Source organism: Podarcis erhardii (genome assembly GCF_964252035.2).
Source record: "Podarcis erhardii genome assembly, chromosome: 1".
NCBI lineage: Eukaryota > Metazoa > Chordata > Lepidosauria > Squamata > Lacertidae > Podarcis > Podarcis erhardii.
In genome coordinates this window covers 87,982,936-87,997,472 of record NC_138497.1, presented here as the reverse complement: position 1 = coordinate 87,997,472, position 14,537 = coordinate 87,982,936, and the positions used below count along the sequence as shown (strand labels likewise).

The 14,537-nt window shown below is 45.2% G+C and overlaps 1 protein-coding gene across 1 annotated transcript in view; it reads right to left on the bottom strand.

Moving 5' to 3' along the window:
- Positions 1-4,757, bottom strand: part of LOC309336851 (protein lifeguard 3-like) — a 34,660-nt gene extending 29,903 nt beyond the window's left edge. The window contains exon 1 of the mRNA XM_081853277.1: positions 4,616-4,757. The gene's annotated coding sequence lies outside the window, so the exon portion shown is untranslated. The remainder of the gene's footprint in view (positions 1-4,615) is intronic.
- Between the last annotated feature and the right edge of the window lie 9,780 nt (positions 4,758-14,537).

Sequence of the window (14,537 nt, the reverse complement as noted above, 5' to 3'; positions counted from 1 at the left end):
AATCTCTGGGTCATGGGTGGGTACCGTATTGGCCCGAATATAAGCCGCACCCAAATATGAGCTGCATCTTTAAAACTGGAAAGGGGGGGGAGAAAAAAATATCTGAATATATGCATACTGTAAGGTTGCAAATATAAGTCGCACTTTAACTTTTCATGGTTGGGATTTGGGGAAAAAGCGAGGCTTATATTCAGGCCAATACGGTAACTCTCTGCCCAGTCCTGCAAGTACATTTTTCTCTCTCTCACCCACATCCTTACTAGACCCCCACTTGGGAGAGGCAGAAAAAAGAATAAAGGTAGACCCAGCACTGGGATGGGGCAGAGACCTCTCTGCTTAGCCCAGTGCCCTGATGGGGATGCAAATTGCTCCTTCCTGATTTGATGAGTGAAGAGGTAACAAGAGTTGTGTAGCGGTTAGATTGTCAGACTCCCCACTCAGCCATCCTTCAATGGGTGAACTTGGGCCAGTTATTATCACTCAGCCTAACCTATCACACCAGGCTGCTTCGAGGAGTGAATGCAGTGGAGAAAAGCACATATTCCTGCAATGAGCTCTTGTGGGGTAAGATGATATAGAAATGTAATAATATGTAACTAATTGGGCACAGATCAGCTGAGAAGGTGCAGTGTGTGTGCATGCTGTATTAATGCACACATTCAGGGTGTGTGGATGTTTACACAGAAAGGTTTTTTAAATCCAATTGCCTTTCCCAGACCTGGGAGTAGGAAAGAGTGTTAGCCATTTCACATCTCAGCACAAATTGTTATGTGTAGCCCCCGCCTGCCCATCTGACTTCGGGAAACAAAGAGGTCAATTGAGGGAAAGGAATCCCAAACTCCCAGCCAAGTTGGAATCAATCGGAATGGAAAAGTCAAGTCATGCTTCCTCACTCGCTTTGCTCCCTTCTGCTCCAGAAGATGTAAGTTGGGAAAAGAAGAACAAATGCCTGGGAAGAAACTGATCAGGAACATTACAGCAAACCTGTGCCACAGAAATGTTTTAGTCCTGTACACAATTTGAGGAGCTTCAGCTGATCTGCTGGTCTCACTGTCCTCCTCCTCTACCACCACCCAGCTTGTTTCAAACCAAATACGGTGGCTGGTTAGATTTGGCTTGCGTTTGTAAAAAAACACATCATGTTTTAATATTTTTTCTACCACATGTGTTTGATTCCCACCATGGCCTTGGGCCAATCTGGTTGCTAACCCAGCAAGCCAATACATGTCTCCTTAGAAGTAAGCCTTGTTGTGTTCAATGGGGCTTATGCCCAGGTAGGTGGCAACCGGATCTCAGCCTAAGCTTGAGTCTTCTTTCTTCAGCTTGCCAGCCTTTTAGAGCAGAGGGTGCATGAGAAGGCCTGGGGAAAAACCCAGAAAAAATGGGGGACCAGGTTTTTTCCCAGGCCTTCCCATCTCTAAACATGTGCATACCTGAGCCATGCTACTTAGACCTTTGCAAACAGGAGCTTTTCAATTTAAATCTAGGTCTTCAAAGCTAGGTGATGTTCTTTTCTCAAAGAGGCCAAGAGAAAATAGTTACTATTTCTCAGGTCCTTATTTGAAAGTTCAAAAGAGGGATGAATAGAAGAATCCCCTTAGGCAAATGAATGCCCAAGAAGATGCAGAGTGGCTAAAAACCTTCAGGTTGGTAAGGCAGGACACGTTGCCCAGGTTCTTTACTAAGCATAGCTGCTTGGGAAGGACTGGCGATCAACCTCCCTGCCCTGGGGCTGAAGAGATTCTATAACTCTGTTTTTAAAAATGTCTGAGGAAAGGGTGGGGCTACAGCTTCAAGAAGCCAAAGCGTTTGCTTTGTATGCAGAAAGTCCCAGAGAGCAGCTGCCAATCATCATGGAAGACAGCAATGGGCTAAATGGGCCCAAACTGCCTGCCCTGAAATATGGCAACATTCTATGTAGCTCAAGGGAATTCTCAGCCCCCAGATATCCTTGGAATCTCACGTGTTCACTGCAACTGATTTGTTACAAGAAACAAATGTATATGTGAGAAAGAAAGAACTGAAGTATCCAAGGATGAAAAGGCCCATTCTCGTGTTGCCACCCTCCAGACCTCATGTGGAGGAGGCATATGAGAAGGGCCTCAGATGAAGAAGACAGAAACTAGGGTGGTTTATATGGGGAGGGGCAGTCCTTCAGGTATTGTGGGCCTGAGCCATTTAAGTACTTTGAATTGGGTCCAGAAGCTAATTGGTAGCCAGTGCAGTTAGGCCAAGATTACCTGTAAGCCTTAGAATTTCTCCAAGCATCCATCTCCCTCTTGCTACTCCCTAGCCCTGCTTTGGTTACACAAGCTCACTATTAAGATTCATGACTCCAGACTGTCACTAATATGTAGGAGGAGTTCAATGCATACTGTAGATTTAGGCTTCCCTAATTAAAGTGGATTAAAGCCCTCTCTGCTCTAGAGCAACAAATCGACATATAAAAAAAGAATCAACATTTTTAAATGTTGAAAAGTGACAGGGAAATACATTAAAGCCTGTAAAACGAATGAAGGACTAATGGGAAGACATTCAAACACCCCACAAGCCAGCCAAGATGAATGCAAGATAAATGCTCATTGTTGTATAACCACTCCATAAACAAGTAAGAATAAATGCTCAATCAAGGCCATTTTCAAAAACATTTTCAGTAGGCATCTAAAATAATACAGTGAAGAGGCAGGGAGTTTCAAACTACAGATTCCAATCTGAGGTGTGTTTGCCAGTTAAAGTGGCCCATAGTACAACAGTGGGCCATAACTTAAGAGAAAGTCCAGTGTGTGATGGATACAAAAATGAATTTTAATTGAGGTTTTGGTTATACAGTATACATGTTTGTTCTGGGTAATAAATCTGTTGACTTAAAAAAAACCAACAGATTATTTGTGAGTGCCAGTCCAAAAAGAAATTTAAAGGATTATTAATAGTAATACATTTCTTCTCAAGGATTAATGTGAGAACAACATGACCAAACTTAGCAACCATGTCTAGTTTGTTTGTTTGAGGTGTGTGTGTGTGTGTGTGTGTGTGTGTGTGTAAAAAGCCAACGAAATCCAGGCCATGCATGGAAGAATTCAGAGTTTTTAGTCCTAGTGACCCAACTAGGCTGGGGAATCCCAGGGATGGGAATGGTAATCTCTGCTGAAATGGAAGAGAAGGTTAAATATTTTACTGTAAAATGACTGCATTTGACAGATCTAGGGAGATGGGATGGAACAACAGCAAAGGGAGACTGGGACAGAAAGGAATCAGCAAGGCTGGGAACAGGTTGGTCAGGCAAGGGAGTAAAATAGCCTTGTCATTTCAGCAGACAAGTGGAAAAACCAAGGGATGTTGTCAGCGGAGCAAATGTCAAAAAAGGTCACCCAGCCATTGCCCCACCCCATTACATCACAGTGTTTCTATGAGCATGACTCTTTCACAAAGTTCTGTCTGGCTTCCTCTTCTCCCATAGAAGTTGCATCTTTTGCTAACTCAACATCTCTTGTCCCTGTGGGCTTGGCACTTAGGCAAAGTTTCACTAGAGGGAGGGGATTCTGTGGACCCACTGCAGAAAGAGCAGGTCTCTCCCTCCCTCCCTCCCGCTGTGCCCCAAAAAGTCCTCCCCCACTTAAAAGCCAACTCCCCTCTCCTGGATAGGAGTCTTAGGCTACAATCCTAACCCCACTTACCAGGGCTTGCTTTGGCACAATGCCTACCCATTCTTAGATGGTGGGAGGACCTCTTTGCTGAATATCTTAGGAATGCAAACATGAAACAGACAGATGACTGGTGTAACCCCACCCATCATAAACACTAAAACTAAACCCATATTCTAAAGAAAAAGTAAAAACCAGACTGAAAACTTCCATGATCTAATATTCCAGCCAAGGAATAAATGCAGTCAGGTGACTGGAAATAACAAGGGAAGACTGAGCTTCTGCCTCTGCTTCGGGTGGGGAATCGGGTGGGGAATACCGAAACCAGTCCCTGAAAAGCAGGACGAAATTGCCATACCGAGAGCAGGCTCCCTGGGAGAGCCACTTAGGTATAATATGTGCCAAGGCTTAGCCACAGAATCTTTCCGCGCCCTGGCTACGTCTCGGAAGATGTGCGGTAATGAGCTCCTCCGGGCATAGGCAGAGAGTTACCAGCCCCCCTTGCGCAGCAAAACCGAAACCGCCCGGCTCTGCTTCGTTTACACTCTGGCAACGATTTCACAAGCAGCGCCAGGACGTGCCTCTTGGCCGTTCAGCACCAGGTGCCAAGCAGGCAAGGCGACCCAATGGCGGGTACCGGCCAGCGCAGGGCCAGCGCCAGGCACAGGAGCCCCGCGCTCGGCTGCCGTCCGGATCAAAACAGAGCAAACTCCGACCAAGGAGTCAATAACCTCGGGAGAAGGAATCAAAACCCGAGTGTGCGTTTTTCAACAAAACTTCAGAAGGCGCGAACGCACCAAGGGCGCACAGAAAAACTTGCCCGGGAGGGAGGAAGAGAACGCATCTCTTCTGGGTCCCCATCCGCACCTGCTAGGGCGCCCGGGGGTAATAATAAAAAAAGCCACAACCCCGCAACGCATCGGGCTTCCTCACGAGCAACCCCTTCCCGAAAGCGCAGGCCCTCCTTTCCTTACCTTGGTGCTGGCGCTCGGTCCCCACAGACTTAAGTTTTCTTCTCTCGCTGCAGCCGCGACTCTGACAGAACTTAACAACACTTCTCTGGTCCCGGCCCTTGGGAGGCGAGGGCGGGGCGCGCGGGGGAACCGAGGGAGGCGGCGCCCGGGAGAAACCCAGCCCCTCCCGTCCAAAAGGAATATGTTGCGAGCAGCTGCGTCAGAGGAGCTCAGGGTGCCACCAAGTGGCTCGATCGGGTCCTGCCGCCGGAAAGTTGCGCCCATTTGTTGTTTGGAATGAGCTTTCTTTGACGTGAAAGCGCGCAGAATCTGCAACATGTCACGGCTTTAGCCCAGCGAGATCTATTTCGCCTAGGGCGGTGGTTTTCAACCACTGTGTCGTGGCACCCTGGGGTGCCTTGAATGATGGTCACAGGGGTGCTGCGACTGCAAGCAACACTGGCCTCTGTCCCTCTTCCCTTCCATCCCTTGCAATGGCCTCCTCTTATGGTCTCTAGCATCGCTGCCTCCCAAAGGATTGCACAGCTGTTTGTTGCAGCAGCCCTGGATATAAACTCAATGGTGCCTCTAGGGTTGGCCAGGGGGTGTTTCCCAGGGCCCTGTGGGCAATGAGAGGAGGCACCTCTCTTTGGGGCGGGGGGGGGGGGCCAGCTCAGAGACCAGAAGATTCCCAAGGAGAGAGGAGAAGAAGGGAGACTGAGGGATCACTCTCCAAAGGAGGGTGTTTGAAAAGGGGTAAGGAGCTGTCAGCTCTGCAGGCAAGGGGTGACATAAATGGGCTCCTGGGCCCCACAAGGGTGCCACAGAAAGAATGTAGTTGGTCAAGGGAGACAGGGACCCAAATAGGTTGAAAACCTCTGGTCTAGGGGTGAAGTTTTGAAGGGTGTGTGAGAAACTTGTTTATATGGGGCGTCTTTTTTCAGGCTGAGGGCCACATCCCCCACTAGGCAACCTTCCAAGGGCCACACGGCATTGAGTGGGGGGCTAAAGCAAAACTGGGTGAATAAATGAATTGTACAAACGCTTCCCTTAGTGAAGTAGACTACCTTCCAGACAGGAATGGGCTCTTTCAAGTTCTGCACGGCAGGGTTGGCCTGACAAGGGGTGGTTCAAGAGTCCCAGGCAATCTCCATCCAATACTAAAATGGATGGTTTTGGTTTTTAGAATTAAACATTCAACACATTGTATACAAACATTGGTGTACTGTTCAAGATCTGCCAAGGTGTTAAAGAGCTCCTCTTGGGGGATCCCACAGACACCCGTGGGTATGCAGGAAAGGGCCTTCTCAGTTGCAGCTCCCAGGTTCTGGAATCCCCTCCATGGAGAAGACAGACTGGCTGCTTCCTTGCTGTCCTTCTGCCGGCAGGTGAAGACTCTGTTGTTCAAACAGGCTTTTGGAAACTGCCTGCTTTTAATGAAAGGGCTGGTGCCGCACTGTTTTTATCATAATTATTTGTAAGTTTTAAATAGATTTTTTATGTGTATGTAGTTTTAATTCTTTCAGTGTTTAATCATTTTTAATTATTGATTTTTTTCCATGTTTTTAGCGATTCTTGTTTTTATCTTTAAGCCATCTTGAGTCCTGCCAGAGGAAAAGGTGAGGTATAAATAAATATATAATAAAAATAACCATTAATTTGGTAGAAAAATTGGTCCATACAGACATTTGGAGCACAGAAGCCCATCTAAATGATCCTACTGGCCATTATAAGTGTTTTTAATGCCCACCCACCTTACCCCACTATTTTGTTCCTCAGCTGAACAGTAGTTATTAATTTGAGTAGCTTCTGAACACTCAGCTCTTGAACTGCTTGTGCAATGCAATCCTATGCAAGTCTACTCTGCAGTAAAGCTATTGACTTCAGTGGAAATCACAGATAAGCAGGCTGCCATGTAAACCAGGAATAGGCAATAGGTTGCCCTTCTTATGTTATACTACAACTCCCAACATCCTTGACTGCTGATCATGCCATTGGATTCAGCCTGAGCCTCTTTCATTTGCAATTCTTTTAGCATTTAAGCTCCTTCCCAAAAGAGTTTTAGACTTGATAGAAGTCAACTACCATAATTATTTTACATTTCTTGACTGAACATTTTTGAAAATACAAATTGAAGCGATAAATAAATAAATAAATAAATAAATAAAATGCAAAGGGTGAATATTAACATGAGGCCTAAGATAGCTCAATTATTATACATACTGATAATCTTTATTCTTTTTCTCCTTTACAGGGTTTCAAAATGAAAAGAGAAAGTAACTTCAAAAGATCCATAGTGTAGCCTATAGCAAGGCTAGAGGACAGGCATTATCCTTTATACTTGTGTAATCAGTAAACGCTTTCCATTTTTTATTGAATGAGTCCTTTGTCTTCTGGCCCCTGCCTACCCTTAGTTTGTGTGTTAATTTCTCCAAAAAATCACATCAAAAGCATTTTGGTACCACTGGTCAACATTTACGTGTCTTCTAGTTCAACAGCTGCTAGTGCGGCCAAAAGTAAATGACCCAACAGTTCTTTGTAATTAAGATCTAAATTTCTGTCCAGAAACATGTTTAGAAACACTAATCCTGAGACTCAACTATTGATGTTTTTACCCGTCAAGGGTCTAGTGTCTCACACTTTGCCTTTATTCTGGCTTCTATTCAGTTCAATTGCAAGTTTCTTCATGGAAACTTTCCTAAACAATGTCTTTTAACAGTTGCCAGAAAGGTATCACAAGAGCGAGCAATTGAGTCATACCTAAACTCCTTCTAAAACCATTCCACTAATCATAGCCAAAGCCCCTATTATGATAAGTCCTTCCACTGGCTTTCTTGAAGTTGTTGTTTTTTCTTTTCTTAAAGTGGCTGCAGAGAAACCTGAAACAGAGCAGGGCTATGGAGCTGCAGAAGAGGAAGTTAATCCTTTACACTAGCCTTCAACAACCTGGTGCCTCCAGAAATTTTGGAGTACAACTCACATCAGCCCCAGCCACCATGTGGGAGTTGTAGTCCAAAATTTCTGGAGGGCACCAGATTGATGAAGGCTGCTATAAACACGGACACTGCCATTTTCCCAGCTGAAATCCTCCTCCTCCCTTGCTCACACCACCACTGCTATTTATCCGACATGCACTTGCCATAAAAGTCATGGCCCAAATCTGATTCAGGGTCTCCACAGCTGCTTTGACCTTTCCCCTCCTGTTAAAAAATGCCTGTACAGGATCCTACTGGTAGTTTATCCCTAAGTAAAATTTATACTACCTGTCTTCCCAGCAATATATATGAAAAGGATCTAGGAGTCTTAGTAGACCACAAGCTTAATGTGAGTCAACCGTGTGATGCAGCAGCAAAAAGAACTAATGTTATTCTAGGCTGCAGCAACAGAAGGATAGTGTCCTGATCAAGGGGACTAATAGTACCCCTCTATTCTGCCTTGGTCAGACCACACCTGGAGTACTGGGTGCTGTGATTTAAGAAGTTCTGGGTGCTGAGATTTAAGGAGGATATTGACAAGCTGGAACATCTGCAGAGGAGGGTGACCAAGATGATCAAGGGTCTGGAAACCAAGCCTCATGAGGAACAGTTGAGAGATAGCTGGATATATTTAGTCTGCTAAAGAGGTGATATGATAGCCACCTTTAAATATATAAAGGGCTGCCATATGGAAGATGGAGCAAGCTTGTTTTCTCCTGCTCTAGAAGGTAGGACTTGCAACCAATGGCTTCAAGTTACAAGAAACGAGATTCCAACTAAACATCAGTAAGAACTTTATGGTGGTAAGAGTTGTTCCACAGTGGAATGGACTCCCTCAGAAAGTTGTGGCATCTCCTTCACTGGAGGTTTTTAAAGCAGAGGTTGGATGGTCTTCAGTCATTGATGCTTTAGTAGAGATTAATGCATTGCAGGAGGTTGGACTAGATGATCCTTGGCGCCCCTTCCAACTCTATAATTCTCTGCTTCTATAATATGACATCTGCCAGCTGCTGGTAACTTCAATAAAGCACCTTAGCGTGAGTTTCTTTGCAGGAAAAGAAGGTTGGAGACAAAATTGTGATTCTAATCATATAGATTTAATTTACAAACAAAAGGTAGAGTAAGGGCCGGCTGGCAGGCTAAGACCATGTTTGTGTCAACACATCCAATTCCCACTCACACACATCCCGGCCAAAAACAGCAAAAGGACATCTTTGCATCTCCTTAAGGCTACTTCTTGGAGACAGCTGCAGGAGATCAGTCCCTCTTTCCCCCCTGCCAAATTTAAAACAGAATCTCCCCCCACCCACCTCCCCTTTGTGGCACACACTGTCCACAGCTGGACATGTATGATCCAACTTCCATTTCAAGCTGGGATTGTTTTCCATTAATCGTTTGTCATGGGCTGCCAAGCCACTAAAACAGAAGAGCATAATGTTCTTATATAGCCCTATAATATAAAAGCTGTGCTTTACAAGAGATCAATGGCAAGCCAGAGAGGTTGGAAACTGATAAACAAGCCATACTGTCCCATTGCTGTACATTTAGGAATGCAGTTCAAATGAACGCGAACATTATCAGATCCATCAGAGGTTGTGACATTTTTTTATTTTTTTATTTTTTTGCATAAAGATAACTTGGGAAGGGGCCAGCTGCCTTAGGACATGTAGGGAAACCTCAAATTCTAGTAGCTTCCTTGCCACCTGACTCACTGAGATTTTAAAATACCCAGAATTAGGGGGAGAAGGGAGAGCCTAACCTTCAGCCTTCAAAGTTTTGAAAGGAGAATCAAGCTCTTGCCCAGGAAAATGTACATCACAGCTCCTCTCCTTCCCCACGGTTGATGCTGACTCATTCCATCAGATTCATTTCCAAGACTGCAGAGACACAAAACCTCCACGCGGTGGCATCCTCTCCCCATCAACATCTTGTAAGGATTTTGGTACAATTTCAAGTTCCTTTCAAGCAAACTGATCTCTTTGACAAATGTACAAAGGTATATGATAAATCAAAGTTGGCTGCTCCCTGAGATGGAGCACCCGCCACAAAGGGACCCAGGTTTTGGCCCTCCCAAGATTGTCAGGACCAGACTGCAAAAGAGCTGCTATATAACCTTTGAGAGATGTGTAGGAATGAAAATCACGACAGACGAGTAGTGGGTGTCATGAGGCGTCTGCCGGGAAAGTCCCGGGAACTCTCTTTTATTGAATATTACAAACATTGCCACAGGTGTGCTTGTGGCTGATTGGTTGATACAAACACAAAGAAACTTAATGCTGATTGGTTAATGCAAATGCAAGGCGGGAATTACATGTGAGGGGTGGGAATTACATGTGAACATTAATCACTGGTAGATTAAAGGCTGGGAAACGAGGTTGGGACTAGACAAGCATGAAACCTCCTAATTAATAATAACTAAAGATTAATATGGCATAAAACAATTACTAATGATTGATCATAACATGAAAGAATACAATAATCAAGTTCTATAGATGTGGTCAGCTATGCATGGAGAACAAGTCACCATGAACTTAAGGTGAACTGAACGATGAGAGAATGTCTTGGTGTTTGGAACAGGTTCGTACAGTGTGTGCAGAAACAGAGAAAAGATTATAAGCAAGACTTCCCAGAATGCAAGAGAAAAGAAGCAATGCTTCCCATAAGGCCACAGTTATGTGCAGAGGGAAAACATATGTGCAGAAGGAAAACTTCCCTTTAGAGATGTTTGGAAACCAGTTATCCACCCGAGTTAGCTTCTCATGTACCTTGCGAGGGGAGAAGCTGCACTTTCTAGAATTCTCCCTCTCATACATTTGTTTGTGTTTCTGGTGCCCGGGTGGTGGTGGGAGAGCTGAGGAAAGAAACTATTGTAGCTGAATGAAAGCCCTTATCTTTCCACAGAGCCAAGTAGCATCTTTTGAGCCTGAGTTTCTTTTATATGGGTAGTGAGCTGCCTTTACGGTTACAAGCCATTATTCTAACAAAGCCCTCCGCCCCCCAGACTGTGGAATGACTGGAAGAAAATTCTTCAGGCAAAGTATCTCCCTGTTGGCAAAACATTTCCATTTTGCCTCTCTTTCCCTTTCTCTCATATAGTGGTACCTCGGGTTACACATGCTTCAGGTTACATACGCTTCAGGTTACAGACTCCGCTAACCCAGAAATAGTGCTTCAGGTTAAGAACTTTGCTTCAGGCTGAGAACAGAAATCGTGCTCCGGCGACACAGCAGCAGCAGGAGGCCCCATTAACTAAAGCGGTGCTTCAGGTTAAGAACAGTTTCAGGTTAAGTACGGACCTCCAGAACGAATTAAGTACTTAACCCAAGGTACCACTGTAGTTCTGCTAGAAAACTGCCACGCCTACTCTGAAGGTTCGCTGTGAAGATCAGTCCGAATCAAAGAGCTGGTACTCACTTACCGAACAGAGCAGTTTCCTGAAAATCAGTACATTTTCATAAATCTTGGCTTGTGCCAGGGATCGGAAAACTGTGACCCCTCTAGATGTTGCTGGAGCTATACTACCCATCGGCCCCAGCACAGGCAATGCTTAAGGCTGATGGGAGTTGTAGTTTAGCAAGATCTGAAGGGCCGCAGGTTTGCCACCTCTGGCCTACATACAGTGGTACCTCAGGTTAAGTACTTAATTCGTTCCGGAGGTCCGTTCTTAACCTGAAACTGTTCTTAACCTGAAGACCACTTTAGCTAATGGGGCGTCCTGCTGCCGTCACGCTGCTGGAACACGATTTCAGTTCTCATCATGAAGCAAAGTTCTTAACCTGAGGTACTATTTCTGGGTTAGTGGAGTCTGTAACCTGAAATGTATGTTACCTGAAGTGTATGTAACCCGCGGTACCACTGTACAGTGAAATCCAGGTCAACAGTGGTTGCTGCATCCATCAAGACACCATTTTGCAAAATTCCTATGGAGAAGGGTTTCTTAGCTCAGTTGTCAGCAGCTTATATAAGAGGAAAACATCTGGGAGAGAAAATGAGGAAACTTGGCAACTGTTTTGGCCTCTAGAGGCTTCTTGCCTCCAGAGAGTTCATTGATTTCTCCCCAGAAGGAACCAAGAATATAATAAGTTTCATGTCCTCTCTCGCCCTGGAGGAAAGATGGGAGGGATCAATGTAGGTGGGAAATACAGAAGCAAGGATCAGGAAAGGCTGGCTGCAGCTCAGATGTAGGGCACTGGATTTGCATACAGAAAGTCTCAAAGTCATGGCAGTTGTCTCCAGAGTCAAGGCATTATGCCTCTGAATGCCAGTGGCTAGGAATCACAAGAAGTGAGTGTGTTGGGGTGTGTTCAGGATTGCTTTTGGGGTTCTCATACACATCTGGTTGGCCACTGTGAGAACAGGACCCTGGACTAGTCAGGTATTTGGTCTGACCAAGGTGGTCTCTTCTTGATCCCTGGCATCTCCAGATAAGGCTGGGAAGACCCATGCCTGAAATTTTGGAGTACTGTACTGCTGCCAGTCCATGTAGACAATACTAATGGACCAATGGTCTAACTCAGTATAAAGCAGCCAGTTTTGTAAGTTCCTGTAATCAAGACAAAAGACCGAGAAGCCTCAGAACTAGGAAACTCAGTCAGAGTGTAGCAACACAGGACTTTTAGACAATACCTTTTATGGTGTAAATGTTACTCAGAAGTAGCATTTTAAATATCTCTTGGACTGTACCAAGTCATCTTGCAGAAAAGGAGGGGGACACATCTGAACGCTTCACTGTGTTGCAAAAAAATCTAGCATATGTGAGGGAGTGTTGCTCAGTCTTCTCCCTGCTGTGAGAGCTTTTCAGAGACAGCAGCCCATTCAAGCATGTCATTTTGCCACCTGCCTTATGGAAATGTGAACAGCCGAGGAAGGGCAAGACCATCTCACATTCATTTACGCACATGTTAAATTTGTCCTGTCATAAAGCATCCAAGTGCCTTTCCTCAAATTAATGGAGTTCTTAAATCAGCTGCCATGGGAGACTGACACATTTCCTGAAGTTTGAACTTCTGTTGTTAAGAACAGAAAAAGATACCCAAAGCTCCCCACCCCTTTATGCTGTTTTGTGTAATGCTAACGTTTTCACTGCAATTCAGAATGCTGCTTTCATCAAAGATGTGCTACACATGCTGTAAGACGCTTATCAGCTGGTGTGCATGGAAACAGTGACATCCAACACACACACACACACACACACACCCCTATGCCTTTTGGTGCAGTTTTATTTTTGGATCTTTAGCAGCAGAGCATTTCTCCGCCATCCTTGATCCTTTAAGAAATCTACCCTCTCTTGTGTACTGAAATGTCCCCAGTGTTTTGTGGATTACTTTTGGAAGGCTGGATACACTGCTGCAATGCCCATGTCTCGGAAACATGTTTTTAAAAAGGGAAGGAAGAGACACTCTGGGATGAAACTGACATACCTTTTTAGAACGTATTCTATATCCTGCATTGTGGAGAATGGAGAATGAATTAGGACTTTTGGGGGAGGTTGTGCAATGAGGGGGGGACACTGTGCCCTTCTCAAGATAACGCAGGGTAAATAGGGGCATTGGCAAGTAAACCCATAGGGCTCCCTACCAGTTCCTACAAGCTTGGTTGCATCAATTCCCCTCTCCACTCCAAAGCAGCATTTCAAAGGCTTGTTAGATGACATTTATTTCAAGAAACCAAGCAAAAACCAATGTACAACTCAAGAAAAGCCCAAAATTTATTGGGAGATTCAAATCCAAACAAATATCACAGTGTGTGCTACATAAATCTTGGCCCCTATCCCTTATATCAGGTGTACGGAACCTTTGGCCCTCCAGATGTTGCTAAACTACAACTCCCATCAGCCCCAGAAAGCATGGCCAATGGTGGGAGGTTTAATTCAGCAACATCCGGGGGGCAAAGGGTTCCCCACACCTGTCTTTGATTATCACATTCAGAGCCACCAGACTGTCAGCATTTTGAGGGAATAGTTCAGCTGCATACCAAAACATTAGGCTTTATTTAGCATTTAAAGTGGTTAAATCAATCGTCGGCCTAGTGCAACAAGTCCACTTTTTGAAAAAGAAAAAGGACACCAGACTTTTTCCCGGTTGGAAAGTGACAGGAAATGCACTGATGAACAAATAAATAAAGGGAAAGAAATGTAAACAGGCTGCAAGCAAATCGGGATGAATTCAGGACAAATGCTCATTGCCGTATGACCTGCCCTCCACAATAAACAAATCAGAAGGAATGCTCATTAAAGACTTGCTGAGACTTGGCTGGAAGAGCTGGGAGGCACAACCTACCTCAGCTGTGCCCATCTGGGCACTTGGAACAGCACAAAGGTACATTGCATGGGGGTAGAGCGTCTGTGTGTTCCTATGTCCACAGAACCACCACCCCCTTTACCAGAAAAACTCTTAATATTGGGATGGGCTTGGAAAGTCTGCACTTGGGAGTTCAGCCAGACAGAACATTAGGGATGCTGCTGGTCCCTCAACCACCTTGTTGCCCAGCAGCATCCCTGACCGAGCTGACAGCTACACGCCCCTGGGCAAGCCAGACCCTCTCCTCTGCTTCTTATCTCAGTGCATCTCCAGAGAGTTTGGTATCAGAATTATCAGTTCCCTTACATGGGCTTCCTATAGGAAGGCAAGATAACAGAGGCTCCTGGGTGTGACAAGAAGGTTGTGTGACCAAAGCCACTTTCCCCACCCCAGAGAGCGCAGATGACCAAGCAAAGCTCATGGGCCTCATGCTGCCTCTTGTCGTGCAAAGAGTGAGGGTGAACTAGCTTATGCACCTGCCCTTGTTACAGCAGCAAGCTTAGAGGAATGAAGTGTAATCCAGGAGCATAAACTTTCTTTTCTCCGAGTAAAAGACCCTGGCGAAGCCAAGGTTTTGCACCGCCCATCATCAGCTTTTCCTTCCATTGTAGTCCTACACACGCTAACTTGGGAGTAGGCCCCATTGAACTTAGTATGACTTATTTCCGA